Source organism: Protopterus annectens, chromosome 1.part2 (genome assembly GCF_019279795.1).
Source record: "Protopterus annectens isolate FY-2018-M chromosome 1.part2, PAN1.0, whole genome shotgun sequence".
NCBI lineage: Eukaryota > Metazoa > Chordata > Ceratodontiformes > Protopteridae > Protopterus > Protopterus annectens.
This window is the reverse complement of record NC_056727.1, coordinates 774475012-774498135: the sequence shown is the minus strand read 5'-3', so window position 1 is coordinate 774498135 and position 23124 is coordinate 774475012.

Sequence of the window (23124 nt, the reverse complement as noted above, 5' to 3'; positions counted from 1 at the left end):
TGGCTGGCCAGTAGGTTTGCTATATCTTCTGGCTCAGTATAGGTGGCTCCATTTACAATGAGCTCTCAACACAAATGTGTATTGCCTTTGAGGTTGTGGAGTTAACTAAAGAATGCCTTGTGGTTGTCTTTGACCTGGGAGGTCAAATATACATCAAATTTCTAATAACACAAAACCTCATATAGGAATCAGCAAGGGAACTAAAAAAACAATAGCGTCCACTTAGTTTATTATCCGCTTTCGTCAAAAAGACTTAATTCGAATACAAATATGTCACAATTTCACCAGGTTTAAATACGCATACTAATTACATCAATTACCTAATTAATTAATTAATTAAACAATTAAATAATAATATTATTAACATAACCAATACTTTTCTTTAATGCCCTTTATTTACAAGCACTGTCCTATTTTTTAACTGTATCATTGAGCCCAGGGGACTTGTCAGCTGCCAATATAATCTGCCAGAAAGCTTCTCTTTGTAATTTAGGTAATTGATGTAATTTCTATGATGACATTACACAAAGGGGATGTGCAACACTCTCTCATATTAATAAAGACCAGATCAAGTATGGTTGCACCCCTGGTTGATGTACTGACAATCTGGTCCAGGGAGAAATCTCTGTGCCTGTATGTTTGGTTTTATATATGATTCCCAGTTAATAGTGGGGTAATTGTTGTCATCCACGAATATGGCATTGGGTTGGATGGCACTTGTTTCCAATAATCTTAAATACATAATATGTGTTTCCTGGGTCACAGAGGGGGACGTATAGCTTGCAAGAAAGTGGTATTGGATTTTACCTCTGGTGATCTGAATGTGGAGAAGCTCAAGTGCATTGTCCTGTTTGACCAGCCTTGAGGCATATTTATTTTTAATGTAAATTGAGACACCTCTGTCTTTAGTCCCTGTCTGTGTAGTAGCTGGTCTATCTATGTGGAAGGTATTATCACCTTGCACTGTTGGTGTGCTGTTTGTGGCTTTAAACCATATCTCAGTGACCGCACAGACATCAGCAATGATGTGTGGTGGACTATTGGTGACTTTGGTGTATTGGTGACTTTGGTGTATCAGTTTAGAGTGTGTGGGGGATTTTTGACTGTAAGGATATTATATATGTATATCTCTCACACACAATGCTATTCTGTTTGAATAATAGATGATTGTCAAACATCATGAGACAGTTCTTACACTGTCTCAAGATATCAATCCTAATCAAGCTGATAGAGAAGTTGTGGGGAAGTGCTGGTCCATGTTACCAACAGGAATGACTCTGGGGGCAGGGGTAACTATAATTGCTTGGAGTTAAGTATTAGAATAATGTTTGGGTGAACTTGCTACTGAGTATTTAAATTTCAATACAAAAACATCTTGCCTGGAAACCTTCTCCTGCCACCAGCAAGAACCAGTAAGCTAATTATAATAATTAAAAAAAATGAAGACTCACTAATCTTATACTAAATTCAGTGCAAGCCGTATCCGTGCACTCAGTATGAAGCAATTTTATCAAAGGTCTTTTAGCTTGGTGAGTATTGGGAAGGGACTTTGCAAAATGATATTTACGTGCTTATTGGCAATAGCCAATAAACAGGGAGGGGGAAGGCATTATGTTGCCAAATTATCATAAGGGACAGGCAGCAACAGATACGCTTGGTTTAAAACACAACTACAACAGGCTGGGTGGGATAGAAAACAATTAGACCCTTAACTCTGAGCTGACTGACCTGTAACTGCCTTAATGCAAATACAAATCCTGAGCTAGCATGACATACATTCAGTACATAACAATGAAACTAGGGTTAACAACAGCAGTTACCCTACTTAAACAGCAAAAATTCAGTGCAGCTTTGTACTGGAATTACTAGTACAAGTGTAAAGATCTTAGCTAAAGCAGATATATACTGTTAAATGAATTTAAAATCAGATCAAGAAATAAAAACAGCTATCAATCTTTCTCTGTGTAATGGAACTATTAAAATGCACATAAGAATCCAGGAATGTAAATCAAGAAGCGTGCCTACAGTGAACACAGAACAATGAAATCATTATCCCCGGGATTCATGAAGCTCTGCGCAAGGATGCCGTTAGCCTTGCGCCGACGGTGTGACATAGAGATGGCGCAGCAGCACCATATGCATATTAATGAAGGCGTGCTGCTGCAACGTCCACATGCACAGGAAATGTGCGCGAGTGCAGGGGGCATGTCTAAGCACTGCACAGAGGCGTGAACATGGCTGCAGATGCACAACCTAAAATGCTGACTAGTACAGCCTGCCTCTAATAGTAATCACTCCTGTCAGTGTCCATGGATACTGAAATGTATGCAAAGCATACAAGACAGTTTCGCGAACATCAAAATAAAAAGTAAACACAAAGGCACGTAGCTGAATATTGAGCCCCAGTCCCTCGAACAAATGACATTTAAAACCCCGTGCCTGTATTCTATTGTAATGTTGATTGCTATACCAAGTGGAAGTTAAATGCAGTGGGTTTGCGCGCCGCTGCTCTTTGCTAAGCCTAGCCCAATGGTTAGGGTTACCACCTGTCCCTCTTTGTGAGGGACAGTCCCTCTCTGGGTAGATGCGTCCTTACCAAAAATATTAAAAATGGCAAATGTCCTGCGATTGTAGGACATAATTATGTCCCATATTTTATGTAACACTTCCATAAAAGTGATATTTCTGTATCTAAAATACCTAAATGTTACAAGAAACAGAAAAAGCAACTAAACTGCTACAAGAATAAGCTTTCATTTAGGCATAAAAGTAAAGTTCTATCCTTTGTACTAACGTCGGCCTGTAAAATCTGATGTGTGTCCTGAAAATGTCCCACTTTGGCCATTTGAAAAGGTGGCAACCCTACCAATGGTCAGAGCATTCTCTCAATATCTGCCCATTCACAGTCCAAGTTGTCCTTGTCTGGATGGCCCAAAGATGAATGGGTATTACCCGGGTCTACCTACCATGCCATGAAAGATAAGTATTTGCGTGTACCTATGTGCATGAAGTACAGCATGTGGAAGATCAAATATGCTATGGTTGTCCTCACAACCATATTGGTACCAGAGATACGTAGAGTATGCAATGTGTTCTGTTGTCTGTGCCATGGGCCATCAACCAGAGAAGGGATGGATGGTGTGTGTGGAATATGGGGGGGGGGGTGACGGGTAAAGTAATAATTCGCCAAGGGGAGACTGGGTCAGATGTACAATAGGTGAACTGGAGGAGTACGAGGGAGCAGTGGGTGAATCAGAAAGGAAACCAAAGAACATACATTCACATGCGCAATACACCCTGACAGGCCATACTGCAGAACACAATCCCACAAACATATAAACATTAAAATGTGCGATACACATGTACAGAAACGTTACTGGCTCACACCCACATAATGGTCTGGCCTGAACTGAGCCATCCAAACCCAACACAGCTAGATACATAACTGAATACCCATCATCCCCTCCACAGCACACCACCACCCTTGCTGAACATCCACCAAAACCACCCATACTCGGGCTGCTAGCTTGGCGCAGCCATATCTGCGCATAGTGCTCCCTACCCATATCAAGTAGGCAGTCTCACCCTAGGCAGTCTCAGGCTGGCAAACTAGGTATCCCTTGCATGTATAACCCTTCCTCATTTTCATAAAGCCAAAAGAATTGGAGTCATTGCTCTCCACAATTTTTGGCCATCCCTCATGAGATAAGTGTCTGTTCTAAAGATTAGACTTGGTGGCACAACATGATGTCCAGCCCTGTAGACATCCGGACACAAGTTGCATTAGCAGTAGTTGTCCACAACCCTGCTCAACCTCCAGCCATTCCTGCAGAACCTACGACCCGGGATTAAACACCTGACCATGATGCACATCTCCCCACGTGCATTATCGGGAATATATACCTTTCACATGTTCCCATGAAGCTTCCCCATAACCATATTCCAAATAGTATATGTCCACAAATTGTATTCCCCGTCCAGGTTCCTCATCATAATGATGCACACAACCCCTGTATACAAATGGTACAGGTACCTCCCATATGTGGTTGTTCATATACATGGCCATGTATAACTCAAGATATGTAGTCATATATCAATAAATGTACATACTTATATTCGCATAGCTACACATCACACATACATGCATATAAGTAGTTGTCAAATATGTGTCCAATTCATAAATATGTATACTTGCAAATGTATACATACATATGTACACCACCCGACTGTCACGTTTGTTGCCAGTACTGTGGAATGGCTGTAGTAAAGTCATATATCCTAATTACCATCCATACAGAATTTATCACGGATGGTTTAGTGGTAAAACCAGTGACTATGGTGTTCCTGTTCCCGGGTCCAAGCCATGCAAGGGCTGCTAATTTTATATAATACCCACAATAATGATGTGGAACCCCCCATAGTATTTAGTGCTGTCATATCAAGCTGCCCAGAGGTGAGCAAACCTCCTGCATCTCCAACCACAGGTAGGATGCTAACAGTGGAACAAACTATATCCATGTGCTAAGTCTGACTTTCAAACAGGTACAGGGCATCCCAATCATCATTCAGACAAGCCAAAAACCGGAAGACTAATTGAACACCCTAACCATTATATAAATGTATGTCCCAGGACTATAAGCCTGGGATGTCTGAATATACTTGGAGTGAGCCAACATAGGGGACATGTCTAGAGCAGTAGGGAGTGGCGCATGTGTAGTGGTGTGGTTTATTTCTGACCAGAGAATGGATGACTGCTGTGTTAGTGATGTTGTGCTGTGTTTGTTCTGGTAACTATGAACCATGGGTATACATGCAAATGAAGCAGCACAGTAATAGTGTACTGGTTAGATCATCCGCCTATCAAGCAGACATTGCTGGTTTGACTGCAGCACACACCATTTATGATGTGTAATCCGTATACGAGCATATCTTGCTAATTTTATGCTGTATAACGATATAATACCATTGAAATGTGAACTGGGGTGACGTATCACAGTAAGAATGCAGAAGGTGTTTGCATGACGGGAAATGGCGGTTAAATGGAAAACTGTTGCTGAAAAGTGTTGTACTCACCCTTTCTCCAACGGCTCCTGTTCTGCCCAGCAACACAATAAACTACATCGGCCAGGCTCGACGCCAGGACCCTACACATCACAATTAATGTGATTTACCACTAAGCCACGGCAGTTATACCTAACTCTGATGTTATCAGACAGCACAGTCATTCAACAGTATGAATAAAGTAATTAATCATATCGATGTATATGCATGCGCACGTACACACACACACACACACACACACACACACACACACACACACACACACACACACATATATATATATATATATATATATATATATATGTATATATACAGAATGAACATGGGCACAAGAAAGCATTCATAACAGATGCGAAGGAAAACAGCAGCAGAACACCTGTATTATCAAGTGCTGACATATCAAGCTGGCCAGAGGTGGGCAAAATCCCTACATCTGTAACCACAGGTAGGATGCTAACAGTGGAAGTAACCTTGTCTAAATGCTAAATCTGACTGTCAAACAGGTACAGGGAAGTCCCAGTCCCCAGTCAGACAAGCCTAAACCTGGATGGCCATATGAACACCCTGACCATCATACAAACATATGTGCCAGGACTATAGGCTTGGGAGGTCTGGATATACTTGGAGTGAGTCAACATGCGGCACGGGTCCAGAGCAGTAAGGAATGGCGCATGTGTAGTGGCGCGGTTTTCCCAACAGGAGAATGGATGCCTGCTGTGGTAGTGAAGTGTTGAGGCGTGTGTTCGGGTAACTATGAACCATGGGTATATATATATAAATGAAGCAGAACACCAATAGTGTAGTAGTTAGAGCATCCGCCTAACGAACAGGCATTCACGGTTCAAGTTCGACTATAGCACATATCATTTTCCTTGTGGAATGAATGTTGTTCTGCTGTAAAACCGACATAACATGTAAAAGTGAATGTGAGTATCGCATGGGACTTTTAACCAGATCCCTTCAATTAAAGTGGTACTGTCATAATGAATAAGGCACAAGTAAGCACAAATAAGCATCAGTAAACATATGTAACGCACAGTAAGCATACGCTAGTGCGCTTGTGCGGGTTTAAGCAGCACCCAGCATAGGAAATGTATATACGTATGTACAGATGTAATATATATATATATATATATATATATATATATATATATATATATATGTCTGTATATATAAATATATATATATATATGGGTCTACTTTAAATTACCGAAAACGCAGTTGACCGACACGCGGAAGAGGGAGACGAAATGGCCGACAGGTAAGTTTACCGACAAGGTGATGTGCCGAAATCGAGTTGACCGACACGCGGAAGAGGGAGACGAAATGACCGACAGGTAAGTTTACCGGAAAGGTGTTGTGACGATAGCGGATACAGCGACTAGGGTAACATGTGAGCGCGTCTCGGTAAGTGTGCGATTGTGACAGAGTTAGGATCGGTAAGGTAAGTGTGCGTTGTTGTGGGATTTTGGGTTAGGGTGTGGGATAGGTGAGTGTGTGGTAGTGTCGGAGGTAGGGAGGTAAGGTTCGGGTAAGGTAAGTGTGTGATCGTGATGGAGTTTAGTTTAGGGTGGGTTAAGTGAGTTAGGGTTAGGGTGCAGGTAGGGTGAGTGTGCGATAGTGTCGGACCTTAGGGTTAGGGGTGGGTTAAGTGAGTTAGGGTTAGGGTGCAGGTAGGGTGAGTGTGCGGTAGTGTCGGACCTTAGGGTTAGGGGTGGGTTAAGTGAGTTAGGGTTAGGGTGCAGGTAGGGTGAGTGTGCGATGGTGTTGGACCTTAGGGTTAGGTGTGGGTTAAGTGAGTTAGGGTTAGGGTGCAGGTAGGGTGAGTGTGCGGTAGTGTCGGACCTTAGGGTTAGGGTTTGGGTTAGGGCTAGTGGCTATGCGATGTAGTGTAATGTGTTGTTTACGTTTAGTGTGTCGGTGTAATGGTGTTCGGTGTTTTGCGTTGTCGGTTTTGTGTGTTGTCGGTTATTTGGTGTCGGTGGTTTGTGTGTCGGCGAACTGGCATGTCGGTGTTCTAAAGTAGACCCATATATATATATATATATATATATATATATATATATATATATATATATATATATATATATATATATATATATATATATATATATATATATATATACACACACACACACACACACACACATATATATGTGTGTGTGTGTGTGTGTGTATATATATATATATATATATATATATATATATATATATATATATATATATATACACACACACACACACACACATACATATATGTGTGTGTGTGTGTGTGTGTGTGTGTGTGTGTGTGTGTGTGTGTGTGTGTGTGTGTGTGTGTGTGTGTGTGTGTGTGTGTGTGTGTGTGTGTGTAGATATATATATATATATATATATATATATATATATATAAATATACATATATATATATGAAGAATGAACGTCGTAACAATAAAGCATAGACAAGGGATGAGAAGGGAATCAACAGCAACTATGGTATTATATAGTGCTAACAGCATATGTCATAAAAAGCTGCCCAGGAGTGAGCAAAGCACTGCTACTCACACCACAGGCAGGGTTTTACCAGTGGGAGTAACATTGTTGAATTGTTAAGTCTACTCTACACACAGACAGAGAGTAGTCCTTGCTGGGACTACCAAAAATTCAAAGGCACATTTGGCTGTAATCCATAACACCAGCAAGGGCAGGTATGTTCAAAGACTAAATGGTGGGAGAGCCTGAGAATACATGAGGCGGGACAACAGATGCGTAGGGCCCCTAACGCTCTGGAGAGGGCAATGTATGGAGGTGTGTCATGGCTGCGATAACAAGTGGATAATGGAAGTTACGTGTGTAAGTTGAACACGGGTGGGGTGGAGGAACTATGGGTATGAAATTATGGATCCAGGCATGTCAGGGTTGGATGACCCAGTTCTAATTGGACCGCTCCGTGGAGGTCAGCAAGTTCGTAATAAGTATATATGCATACACACATGCAGACATCAATATGTAGAAGTGCATTCTCTGTAACACATGCATTCCATTTGTAGACATAGATAACAGGAATGTGCACATACAAAAATCGACGGTAGATGGAGTAATAGGCTGTGCAGAAGAAGGAAGGGACGAAACTGCTAGAATGCAAAGGCGTGTACAGTGTCCAAAGTCAGTGCTGTGCTGACGATAATCAAATGTGAGGGCTTCCCCACACATAAAATCATTCCTGTGATCTGCCCGCTATGGCAACGCCAAGTACTAAGCCGGTCTAATTGTAAAAGAAATACACTGAACACGTACATAATTAGGCTCCCATGTGTAACGTGTGCGATGCCCCATAGTCATACATATTAATGAATTGTAGTGTCATGTTAATGGGAGTAAGGATATAATAAAGTATAGAGCCTAATCTTGCCATAAATACATGGGTGTTCCATGTGGGGCAACCCAGTAATTGCAAATAGTATTCTTTGGTTGCTCACGTCACCAATGTTTGTGGACTAAACATATGGGAGGTCTGAGTAAACCAATGGGATGGCTGTATAGGAGTAGGTTGTGCCAGTGTGTAGTGGTGTTGATACACTGCGAAACCAACAGGAGAATGGATGACAGCAGTGTTAGGGAGGTGTTGGGCTGTGTTTGGGGAACCAGGAGCCATGGGTATATGGGTATATATGCATATGGAGCAGCACAGCAATAGTGCATTCATTAGAGCAACCCCCTAATGAACAGACATTCTCGTACCGAATCACACTGTATCACATTCCAATTACCATCGGTAATCCATACATGAACATATTGCAACATCTGTCTGCTGTATAACGTGCTAAATACCGATTACAAGATAACTGGAGTGAAGTGGCAGTGTCATAATGAATAAGGCACTAGTATGCAGGTGAAGCATAAATAAACACCATTACGCATGTGTAAGTGCGTATGCATGGGGTATGTATTAGTTTACAGACACACAGACACATACACACACACACACACACACACACACACATATATATATATATATATATATATATATATATATATATATATATAAATATACATATATGTATAGATATAGATTTATATATATATTATATATATATATATATATGGTTGCAGACATATATATATATATATATATATATATATATTTATTTATTTATGTCTATACACATATATGTACATAGATGCATACATAAATACATATATATATCTATATATGTGTGTGTGTGTGTGTGTGTGTGTGTGTGTGTGTGTGTGTGTGTGTGTGTGTGTGTGTGTGTGTGTGTGTGTGTGTGTGTGTGTGTGTGTGCCTAGATATACAGAGATATACAGCTATGATAGGAAGCAGCACACAGGAATGACATATGTTCACAGGCTATGCCAATGGAAGTGAGGATCCCAGGCAAGAAACATGACACATGTAGCATGCCCTTCCACCCCCCCACCCAGCCAGACACGGGAAATAAACACGCAATCAATGTAAAGTGTCCACTGCTCCCCAGACCACAGGCAGGATACAACCAGGGGGGTACACAGTGCACCCGTGGATTCTAATCATGGAACACAGACTGGAGTGTCCCTTGCGGGACACCCCAAAAATTGGCCAAACCATACTAAGGTGATAGACCATCCATTTTTTCCGCGGTGTATACAAACTCGGAATACAAGGGTGGGTAACCCTGATGACCCATGGGCCGAGACAATTGTATGAAATGGATTCCATGAAGTGGAGAGTGGGCAATGTGTAGTGGTGTGTCCAGAACCGACCAGATCCCAGAGTAAGAATGGATGCTGTTAAGGAGGCAAGGGTGGTGGAACTATGGGTAGCTATGGGTAGCTACTTATGGGTCTAGGTGTGCAGGTGTTGGCTGATGTTGGCCAATATGGACAGCCCTAGGGATTCAAGTGAATATGTTCATTGGGCAGACGTGTTGCCCAACGAGCAGCCACACCCACTGCGAGACCCACTAAAGCAAAGTGTAATCTATATGGCAAGGAATGGAATAACCAGATGTAGACGTATATATGTAGAGCTATGTTTGTGTATATCTACCCATAGCAAAATAGAGATATGCCTCTCCCTCACTGTAGTATGAATGTATGCATACAGAGAAAGAATACCGATACATACCCACATATGAATACATACATTTGCAGGCAACCATAGACCCATATGTCATTAGATTTTATATATATATATATATATATATATATATATATATATATATATATATATATATATATATATAGAAAGCAAGATATAAATATACATGTATGCATAAATATGCAGATATATTTGTATATATTAATGTAAATATATTATATATATATATTACAGTAAATATACACATGTATATAGCTAGGATATGATACAGCAGTTACGAGTAACATACATTCACAGGCCGTGCATATGGTGGTGGGAGGTCCAATAAACAAACTTGTAACACGTAGCATCACCCCCCCACCCCCAAAGCTAGGCCGGTGAGACATACAGACACACAATAAAGGTAAACACACCACTGCTTCCCAGACCACCAGCAGGATACTACCAGTGGGAGAGACCTGCAAGGTCTACACTTGAAACATAGACATCGATGTCACTTGTGAGACACCAAAAATTAATGATCGGAGCCAGTCCCGGTAATGATTTATCAAACCAGTCTGTAGATGTACACGGACCAGTAGGTTGTGCAAGCCTGATAACACATGGGCCGACACAATGTACGACATGTGTCCTGACACAGGGAGAGTGGGCATTGTGTAGTGGTGTGTCTATACCCCACCTGTGCCCACATTAAGGATGAGTGCTGTAGAGGAGTGGCAGGTGGGGGAACTATGGGTATGTGATTATGGGCCTAGGCGTGTAGGTATTGGCTGGCAGTGCCGTATTAGTATCAACCTGTGAATGTAAGTAATATTCTGATGTGGGTATAGCTGATACCCATACCTCCCAACCCCTAAGAGCACATCCACTGGATAGTCCGTAAACCATTGGAGGAACACATAGGGACCATACCATCGAACTCTCCCCAATTACCAGGGACGCCCCTGATTACGACACAGAATCTAACTCTGTCCCACCTAAACCCTCCTAGAACTAGTGATATTAGGAGGAAAGGTGGTGGAATACACGTAATGAATAATGACAACACTTAAGAGTCATAAACAGCATGTACCTCAGACAATGTGTATGAAAACATATGCTCTGGGTCTGTCAATGTGTCAGGTTAATAGCACCAACATTTTAAATGTGTCCCTGATGTTGTTATGCAGTGTCCCTGATTCAGTGTTCATTTTTCCCCATTCATATGAGAGGTCTGATAGGAACAGAAAGTGCATATTCCACTCACTACCTTAGAAAGATGATAGAATAATAGGTATGCTGTAGCATGACTTGGCCGACAGATGTGGGTCCTAAAACCCAATTACTTGTCTGTATTGAAGAGTCTTGATTCCCATGTATCAGCCAGATGGGTGCAGATTGTAAGAGGAACACACAAATAATATGAATAAAACACTGGACAGGCCGCCGATACTATACAGTTGAACGGCATGCCGTTGCCTAATGGGTAGCCATTCCTGATACTGTAGGCATGTAATCCGATGTAATAGGCATCACAAGGTAATATTGTGGCCCTCGCTCCCACCCAGGGGTGTGAGTGTCAGATGCAAGCACCAATGTCATTGCATTTGTAAGTGCGGGAGTGAGCGGGTGTAAGCCTGCTTGGCTACCAGTATGCGAGTATTGCACTGGTAAAGCAATGTAGAGGCTAACCGAGTGTAAGAAGCTGCAACCAGAGGTTAGCATTGCTTAACAGCACACAAACCCATGCACACCCGCTCACAACTGCTTTAATGTGCCTTTCTTCCTCCGTATCCAATGGCCTTGTTCTGCCCTGCAACAAAATAAATGGCTTCTGAAAGGCTCGGAAACAGGACCCTGCACACACAGCTAATGTGATTTACCAGTATGCCATGGCAGATATACAGACAACAGACATTACCACAAACATATCATACAGCACAGTCTTTCAACAGTATAGGAATGTATCCCATCATGTAGATGTATATGTGAGTGTTTATGTCCAGCATATAGATACATACATATATAGAGATATATCAGGAACATACCATGTGGCAACAAAGCATTACAAACGAATGAAAAGGGAAACACCAGTGATGCCTGTATTATGTAGTGGTGTTGTCCTATGTAATATCAAGACTCCTTCAGACAGACATGTGTCATTCATACACGCAAACAGTTGTACATTGGCCATATACATCACTCTGTGCATGTAATGTACATTAACACAACAGTACCTGTCCAATCATTATGTGAGAACAGTACTCTTGCAAGGTGCTGTGTGCAACATCATCATCATGATAAAGGTAAATAGGGTAACCATAGAGGGACAGGAAGTGTTGTGTGTACAATGGGGTCATCCTCATCACGTGTACCTGGACCATTTAAGAGTGATGTGCATACCAGGATTGTGTGCCTGAAGGACAGGGGTGAGGATAACAGGAGTATGTTGTGATGCATATTACAAGGGTTACGTGTGTCCAGTGGGCACGTGTGTGAAATGGACAGCTATGTATAGGGCAGATGTTGTTCTAGGAATTGATTGGCCTTATGTTTCCTTAAGGTGAGAGTGGGATGTGAGGGAAGTAGAGTAGGTATGTCCGTGGAGGATAGGTAGGGTAGGATCACAGACAAGACAGCATACAGGGTCAGTATATGACACATGTGGGGGGATACACCTCAGACAGGGATGGGTGTTCAGCATTCACATGCCCATGGGAACAGTGGGATGGAGGTCCCCAGCCATGGGCAGCCGCCTCTGCACCAAAACAGCTGCAAAGGAGGCAGTGCTGGGGGCTGTCCAGGAGGGGCAGCCTCACCCTGTAAATGTGACAGTCCATCCTTGAGCTTGCGTATCTGGCTTTGGAACCCCTTAGTGAGCCCCCAACACACTACGTCCAGGACTGCATGACAGCAGATATGTTTATGTCTGGTCCTGATGCCAGGGAGGACATGCCCCATCCTCAGTGGTGGTACCACCAGAAGGTGGTGCAGAGCCAACAGAGGTTGAGTTCCAAGGCTGGGCCCCAGATGTTCTGGTGCCCGGTGCCATTGTCAACTGAAGTGGGACAGGAGGTTCTGATGGGACCTCCCAACCCATACAGCCTATGGTGTTGCAGTTTAAACTCAGATATGGCTTAGTGATAGACAACAGCATTCAGGATTACCTACAACAGTATGCATGGATATCACCATCAACCCAATGCAACAGATGGTATACATTTGCAGAGGGAGCACAACACATGCATATATACTGCATGACATCTGTACAATGTGTAGTAAATGTGTGACTACAGCTATGAACAGTTGCCCATTATTGGCTTGTCACTGGGAACCCCAGACAGTGTCTGTCATACCACTGTTTCTTGTGACATATGTCCAGTCAGGAATGTGATGGCAGTAACACATCCCTATCACCATATCCTGTCTGCAATCCTCACACTATGCTCCTGCTGTGCACAGATGTGTGTTCAGTGTGTAACACAGGAAACAAATGGTCCCATACACTGACCAGTCCACAGATGGCCCTACAGATGGGGGTCCCTCATGAAGAGAGTACTGTCATGTCTGTTTTAAAACATGCAGAATAGCCATTACCACACACAACATGTTAAACAGGCAGTAGTCTCAATGCAGCATAGCTACACTTACATGCTGTTGTCATGTGTGGCATATCTTCCTCCTGTCTTTAGGCTATTTCCCACTGTGTATGATGTTTGAGGAACATCCAGATATCATCTGTGATGCCATTTCAGAACACCATATCCAGGTATCACTCACAGTGACTGTCATGGCCAAACACCAACATGATGTTCCTAGATAGTGTACTGTGTTTATCATGCGAATGGCTATGAGAACACCATCACAGCTGTTCCACATGCAATCAGCTAGAGGAGGACAGCAATAGGTGCAGAGGCCATCACCTGATCATGTCCATCACTTACAAGACACATGCTGCTGCTGAGCAGGTGTATACCTCCACATCCACCAGAAAGTGTGTGGGAGGGACAGACAAAGTACACCAGAGAATGGCTTGGAGACTAAACCTAAGCATTGTCTGCAACACACCTAACAGTACAGGGGTCAAACCCCTGACTGACTAGTCATTCCTATTACATGTGCATGTGCATGAAGTTACTACATGTGCCACAAAGCCAACATGTTGCTGTGCTGTAAGAGCATATATGTATTGGTGAGAGACATCTGCAACAGAGATATACTAGACATATATTAGGTGTAGCACACATGGCTGTCCATGTGAAGGGATGCCATTGGCACGACAACCACACTCTCTAATGGACTTGCATTGACACTCTTTGCCAGGGCCACAAATACACACCCTGACTACTTAGTTTGCCACACTGCAGTAATGCACAGGACTACATGCACCACAAGGGATATCTGGAGGTTCTATGGGCTAGGGCATGTGAAAGTGTTTAACATCTGTTGGTATGCCAATGAGGGTTATACTGGGAGTGACTGTGGTTGGGAGCATCATAACCCACACGCAGACACAAGGCGCCAGTACTGACATGCATATATGCATTGCTTCATGGGTGTGCAGTGGTTGGCTGTGCAAGATGGCTGTACAAGGCTGGGTGAGGGGTAATACTTGGCATCATGCCACCCAACAATGGTGTGCAATGTGGTACACAGGTGTAGTGTCAGCAATGTCCTACACAGATGGGTACTGCATGATCTGCCCTGACATCCTGGTTACCATTGTGTATGGCCATAGCTTTGCAATGCATGCCATGTCTGTGTTTGATAGTCCTTCACATGGACATTTCCTGGAATGTACATGCCCCAAAATACTGTACAGTGGCATGTACAGGTGTACCTGGTTTGGCAGGCACATGTTGTGTACACAGACTGTTATCCCCTGATATGCCAGTACTGGCCTGGTGTGGCAAAACCAGCTTATAGTCAGCAGATCGACCCTGCCCTTGCATTGATAGCACGATACAGGTATTCCCTGGTGTCAGTGGCATTGATCCATACAGGGCACATGTGTATGACATTCTATGGCCTCTGTGGATCACATGTGATGGCACCACATATGTTGCAGGCATCCAGTGGGGAACATAGTGAAGGCACATTGTCCACAATTATGTGCCTATTGTACCACTGTACTGGGTGCCATGTCCTCTGCAGTCCACTGCATTCACACCATGCCTACTATCTGTCATCAATGTGCATGGTACTAGCAACATAGCGGGATATCCTAGGCAAGTGTGTTTGTATATGGCACATGGGTGCAGGACATATACCGGGTACTAGTAGGGTTTCATACTTTGTTTACCAAGCCTTTTGCCAGATGTAGGGGTATGGCTTGCCAACACAGTCCCATGGCTGACTGAAATCTGTACTCCTCGTGAGGTGGCCAATGTGTCATAAGACGGACACCATGTAGGAAAACTACAAAATCCACTCCCCAACATGTCCAGTGGTTAGACACTCACAGCCACCTCTACACAGGCTCTGACAGCTAAACACATACACTTGCCATGTCCTGTATTTGAACCCCTACCTACTGTATCACACTGCAGCAATATGCATTTAGGGCACGCGCTACGGTGAATACTGGGTTACAGCACTCCTACAGGTGTATTCCTAGGTGGGAGACAACAGCAGGATTGACAAAGGTGGTCATGTGATTTGTACAGAGGGTGCATACTCTACAAAGCACTGTACTTGTCTCATGCAGACACACACACACACACACACACACACACACACACACACACACACACACACACGCACACACGCACACACGCACACACACACACACACACACACAGTTGGCATGTCTGGGATTAGAACACCAACCTAACTACTTTATCACACTACAGCATTACGCAGTTACAGAACACGCTACCAAGATTACTTGGTCACAGCACTCCCAGAGGTGTATTTCTGGGTGGGTGACATCATCAGCCTTGCAGACACACACACACACACACACACACACACACACAGTTAGTAAGTCTGGGATTATAACACCGACCTAATTACTTTATCACACTACAGCATTATGCAGTTACAGAACGTGCTACCAAGATTAATGGGTCACAGCACTCCCAGAGGTGTATTTCTAGGTGGTTGACATCATCAACCTTGCCAAAGTTGGGTATAGGAATTGTATGGAGTGTGAGCATTATTCTGTCCTCAGGCAGACGGAGACACACACACACACACACACACACACACACACACACACACACACACACACACACACCAGTGGTGAGATCAGAACACCTGCCTATCTATAGATCACTATTACAATACTACATAGTTATGAGTTGCGCCACAGAGACTACACTTTTCAAGGCTGTCATTATGACCTTCTAGAAATGCGGACATCAACAGGGATGCTGGCAGTTAAGATGTACATACCTGTTTACCTGTGTGTTCAGAGTAGTAATCCATCCTGAACTGGAGTATGCCCATCTGTGGAATGGATGACTAATATCACTATACAGGGTTACAATGGCCATGCCCATACAAGTAGAGGCACATAACAGACACAAGGTGTCACTGTGAATGCTCACACACTTAGTAGCACAGGGCTGTTCGGAATGCACTATGTCTTCATCTACACAAGGTTATACTGGGCATGCTCATACACTTAGTAGCACAGGGCTGCTTGGGATGCACTCTGATTCTAAACACGGAAGGCCACAGTGGCCATGCTATTACAGTTAGATGTAAAGAACACATTGTAATGGACTCCGGTGTTAGTAGTTGTCATTGTTAGCAGGAATGCTGCACAACATATATCTGACACCGGTCTTCTACACATCTGCTGCTGTCCATCACCTTAGATGTACCATTCTATACCAAGCACAATGCTACCACTCGTAGTGATGTCTTGCTAGGAGTGGCAACTGCTTGATCAGCACAATGAGACAATGTCCTGCTGTAATTACAAGGTTGTCCAGTGTTTGTCATTCTGAGATGACATGACTGAAAGTAGACAGGCCTTTGTCACATATCACATGCATCCATGATTCAAGGGAGTGGGGATAATACCTAGGTCGCATTCGCCCATATAGTGCCATTCCAAGTCAAATGTCCTAAACACAGGATAACACCCTGACACCTAGAGGACAACTGCATTGTATGCTTATGCTAACCAGTGCTAGATGTGTAGCATTCATAATCACAGCTGCTCGCTGTAGATCCAACAATGAGGAATACTGACATCTGTGCAGTGAGGAATACCTGGCTGAAGGCTCTGTAGTGCACAATAGCACTACCACCATATACCTCAGAACCAGACATGTGGGCCATAACACAGGTACGGACTGCTCCAGGTGCTGGTGTCCCCACATACATAAAGGCCACTCACATGTACTGACCAGGTCTCCCACAAAAGGCATCACAGATAAGTCAGGTGCAGGTCACAGTGTCAAAAGCTGCATTCTAGGATGTAACCCTCAGACATCATCATGCCCTCGGACTACCAACACACATCCATACATGTGGTAGGACATATAATAGTACAACACCATGTGACCTTTGACTAGTGGACTGTACCTAGCTCTACATCAACTGTGCAGAGTACCCATGTACTGACACAGTTGCATCATGTGTTATGCAATGCAATGATACCACTGTTTGTAACCAGGTCAGCTGTACACATACCAGGGGCACTCGGTTATTTACAGCATTAATAGATGACTGTTGCTGTACACCAGTAAACACCCTCATGTTTGGATATGACACACATGTACCTGCCCTGGATATTTACATGACACACACATACAACATATATGTAAATAGCATAGCTGTTGCTGTCCTTTGTGCAGACAGTTGGCTACAGCCATTACACACATGCACATGGAAGGTAGGTCCATGGCTGCTGAATGCTAACAGTACATAGGTTTGATATCAATGTTGACAGAGGTAACATTCCCCCTGCACTGGTCACCCATGACACCTATCAAATCATACAACAGTCCATGTGTCATGTATGTCATTACACATGTCCACCAATTGCAATGCCTACAAACATGCCCAAATGACAGGAATGTAGGACCTACACACGTACATGTAGTGGTGTGTGTTCAGATACCATGCGTGTGCAGTTGCTGATGTTTGCAGGTAACATGTGTCTTAGTACATCATGCAGTTGCAATGCAGCCTCAACATTGCCAACTGTATATGTTGATATGCTGAAAGTACAGTAAGATGTACTTCAGGTATGGACAGATGTGTGGACATAACTAAGTGGTGGGGCATCTTTGCAGATGCATGCTTGCTCAGGATAGCTCACAGGTGTGTCACAAGCAGTCCTACAATAACCTGTGTAACCGCTAAGCTATGGTTTTGTTAATTGAAGGGGAACACACACAACTTAGACAGCGGGCAGGGTGACACCAAAGGTAAATCGCTTGGCACCTGTAACAGTTAAGACCTCCCATGTGCATATATCAGCACAGTTGCCAAAGGAAGCATTAGTATACTTTGTAACGCATGCAATACTGCTGTAAGTCTGTCATACATATCATGAAATACGCAGGCATTTGATTCACAGTATTGGCATGTGTGGTTGCGTGTGTGTCCATATATGTCACGTATGGTGGGGAATACATCTCAAATGGTACTCACTCTCCTGTACACTGTTGTAGACATCTGTACAGACTGCAATGTAGAAAGCAGGACATAGGCAGGGGTGTGTATCTCACACATGTGAGGTATGTATACGTGCGTGACATAGGTGTAACTGTACCTGTAATGTCACCCAGTATGGATATCACGTCTCTAGCCACAGTAGCTTAATACACATCTATCATGCTCTTGGATCAGTAGATCTGTAGACGTGTTTCGAACATGGGACTTTCTAACTGTGATGTGGAAGCTACAAAGTGCATGTTGGTATTTTCATACATACCTGTGAGTAGTCCACATTTACATATGAGACACTAACTGCAAACACTGACATCCATCGGCACATGCAATTAGACCTGAAGGAAAAAAGCAGAGCATCAAGACCAACATGCAGTTATTGTTGTTACACACGACACATACTGATAACAGTGCAAAATGCATTCTAAACCTGTACTATATAGTATGTCTGCTGCCTGTCAACAATACCCAACAATTGTAATCTACACTTATCTTCCTAGTCTGTTCACCCTGTGCATCAGACCATATGAGCATGTCTCTGCACCAATGGAGTGGATGACAGGAATGCAGCACAGGCATCATCATATGCACAGGGTGATAATGTTTGCCAAAGGCCTAGGCTGCACCATTGGATGACATCATGTGTGTGGGTTAGGGTCTTTGATCTAATTGGGCCTGTGTGGATGTTATGCATGTGTGCGGTGCCCTACATATGTTTACGGTGTGTGTGTGTGTGTGTATATGTATGCACACAGTTCTGGCATGTGTCTGGCCTACAGAGGGGTATTATTGACAGCTGCGGACTGTACAGGCCAGGTTTTACAGTTCACTGTGTCCAGCCACGGCCACGTAACCTCTGCCTGCTAGGGGTTGCATGGGCACTAGCAGGCAGAGGTGCAGATTGGGTCCTGTCTGATGACACATGTCCACTGGAACTGTGTCCCTGTTGGGACCATCCAGGGCCATGTGCACGTGGCCTGCTGTGTCCTGGTGTGGACAGCACAGCACCAGCTGCACTGCTGCTGCTACTGCCACCATGGGAGTAGGCATATGAGGTAGCTCGTTCACGTAGACCTGCAACAGGTGATGTAGCTGGCCTACATCCACGTGCCTGACGCCTCACTCCTACCAGATGTTCCAGCACAGACATCTCACGCTCACAGATTGTCATGCCATGGTCAAGGACTCCAACCATGTCACCCAATCATCTATCCAAAACTTCAGCAATCTGTTGTTGAGCATTTGCCATTGCCGGGATGTTGTTATTTAAAGAATGGACAGCAGCCCTCTGAAGCCTCTGATCTTCTCTGTTGTGCCATACAGCATGTGCCTGTGCCTCCATTACAGCCTGAAACATGTGCCTGGTGACACCAGCTGCTGTGATCTGTCTTGCAGGGGCATGTTGGCCAGAGGTCCTCCTATGAGCAGCACTGGCCACATGCCTGTGTGGGGCATCACCAGTCAGTTGGCTGACACCATGGTGTGCAGGCACACCTTCCATAGCCTCCACACTTTCCGGTTCCAAGCTACCACAAGCCAACTGATCTTCCTCTATGGCCACTGGTGATGGGGTATGTGTTGGCATGAGAACTGTGTGTGGGGATGAGGGGGATATAGGTGGAATGGCAACCAATGGCACAGATTCAGCCCCTGACAACCCTGCCTGTCCCTCAATCATAGGTTCATCATCACTGCTAGAATCTCTGGGGACACTGACATTAGATGGACCGCAAGAGGGGACTGCACCTACATCAACACCTGTGAGGGGCAGACAAGAACTGTACATTGCAATCTATACAATAGACACACACACACACACACACACACACACACACACACACACACACAGACACACACACACACACACACACACACACACACACACACACACAGACACACACCCACACAGACACATACAGACACACACAGACACACACAGACTCACACACAGACACACACAGACACACACACACACACACACACACACACACACACACACACACACTATGGCACCCAACATGCATGTGATATGACAGAAGGCATGCAACATGCATGTGATACGGCAGATGGCATGCAGCTCAGACAATAATAGTGGTAGTTATCATACATCCCTGTGTTGCACACAACAGCGTGCATGTGTCATAGCAGAAGGCATGCAAATTACACAATCATAGTAGTAGTTAGCATACATCCCTGTGTTACACAATGTAGACCAGGACAGGTTAACAGTACAGCTGCCTGATGTGTGGCATATGACCTTGACAATCACATGTAGTATGACATGTGATCTGCTGACGTGTGCAATGACATGCATACATGTTTAACACAATGGTGTCCTGTCAAATATACAGTGGAGTAATGGTATCCCAATGCAGTGGTGTCTGTCCACCCTACAGATATACTGCACATTTAGCTGATGTGCATGGCCATTGCAGGGGAATCATGTGGCATCTCAATTGCTATACAGTGCGAGTTACAGACACAGTTCATAGCCATGAATGTGTTCAGATACAATACATATATACTGTGGAATATGACCCACATCACTGAGGTGTATACACAGTAAACCATGATGTGGAATATGTGACACAGGTCACTGAAGGGTATACGGATGACACACCTGCACATCTGACACCATATTGCTGCTGTCTAGCAATGATGGCCAGACACGGCAAACTCATCAGTACACCATGTCCCACATGACATCTGTGTATCAGACACACACACACACACACACACACACACACACACACACACACACACACACACACACACATGAGGAGCAAGGATGGCAGTGATGTCTGACACCAGCAAGGGGAATGTATTGTATCTGTGGTCTGATGTGGTTGTCTGTGTATGTATGTGGATACTGTACAGGTAACTGCTGTCATGTCGTGGCACACTCAAGATGTTCAACACATCTTATGTGGTGGATTGATGTCATGCCTACACAAGATGTGCACAAGCCTGTCAGATGTCTAGTGTTTCACATCTGCAATATAACCATTACACAAAGGCCATAGTTGGACCATGTGGAGCCAATGTACGACAGGGTGTACACACAAGCACATCACATCTACTGTGTGTGTTGCTTCATGTCTCTGGCCATCCTCCATGGCCATGTGTGAACATGTGTTGGCCAAATGGTTGTGACGGGCATCTATTTCACATGTCTGTGTTGTCCCATAGATGTCATATACTCCACTGACGACAGGGTTATGCAGACAAAGGGTGGTATGTTTGGTATGTGGGATATGTTTTTCAGGATAGTTAGGCAGTGTTGCAGCCAGCCCACTAGATGTCATGGACATGTCAGATAGCACATCACATTGTGTGACATTCATAGCAGGGGTATAATCCACACCGGTGAATCCTGTGGGCTGGCCATACTCCAGCTCACTGTGGAGTACTGTTTGTATTCCCCACATGTGTAGTTCTGATCTGTAGTACATGTCCCTACAGTGAACAACACCTCCACCATTGTATGCACAGCTGTCCACACATCTGGTAATGACAGTTTGTGTGGTTTCATGTCGGTGTTTCACATAATTTGCAAGTATTGCACATGGGTAGCCATTGTGATGCATTGCAGATCCGACCTATATATTGTGACAGGACCATACATTATGTGTACATGTGGTAAATGGCCACATGGCAGATAGATCTGTGCATTAACATGCCTGATAAATAATAACAGTCTCACCTGCAATGGGCTGCTGTCACAGCTGAATGCCAGAGGTACCTAAATAGGAGTGACACAGCAGTATGATCATTATCCACTCCTGTATGATAGCTACAGGGTGCAATGTGCATGTTAACACATACGCCAGTACAATAGACTATACTATGGAGTATGCATGTGTGCATACACAGAGTAGCATACTATAGTATGCGGCATGTGTGTATACATGCCTTGCATATGATGTTACATTACATATTGTACAGTGACACATGTTGCTATATGGAATATAGTTGTTATATGTGCAGTAGTGACTTACCAGGCAACTCCAGGCATGTGGTTGAGAGACACCCACCTCCGCGATATCAGCTAAGGCTTGTGGATGTTGTTCTGCAGGTGTCCCCAGGTTGGTCAATAGCTCCTTGGTACATGTGAGTGGGGGCTGGGTTGGTGACCCATCACCTGTTGCACTTTGTTCCCTGGCAATTGCATTTGCATGCTGTTTCACCCATCTGATTAGGTCTGTACAGTATCTGTGCACCTGCTAGTATGTGTGGTTGTGGCCACCCACATCATTAGCCCTCCTGTGAAGTTCCTGCCACAAGGCATCCTGCTGTTGTGCATCCTGCGGCACATGGCTGAACAGTACATGATGATTATCATGTAGGTATGGGATGAGGGCCTCATCCTCCAA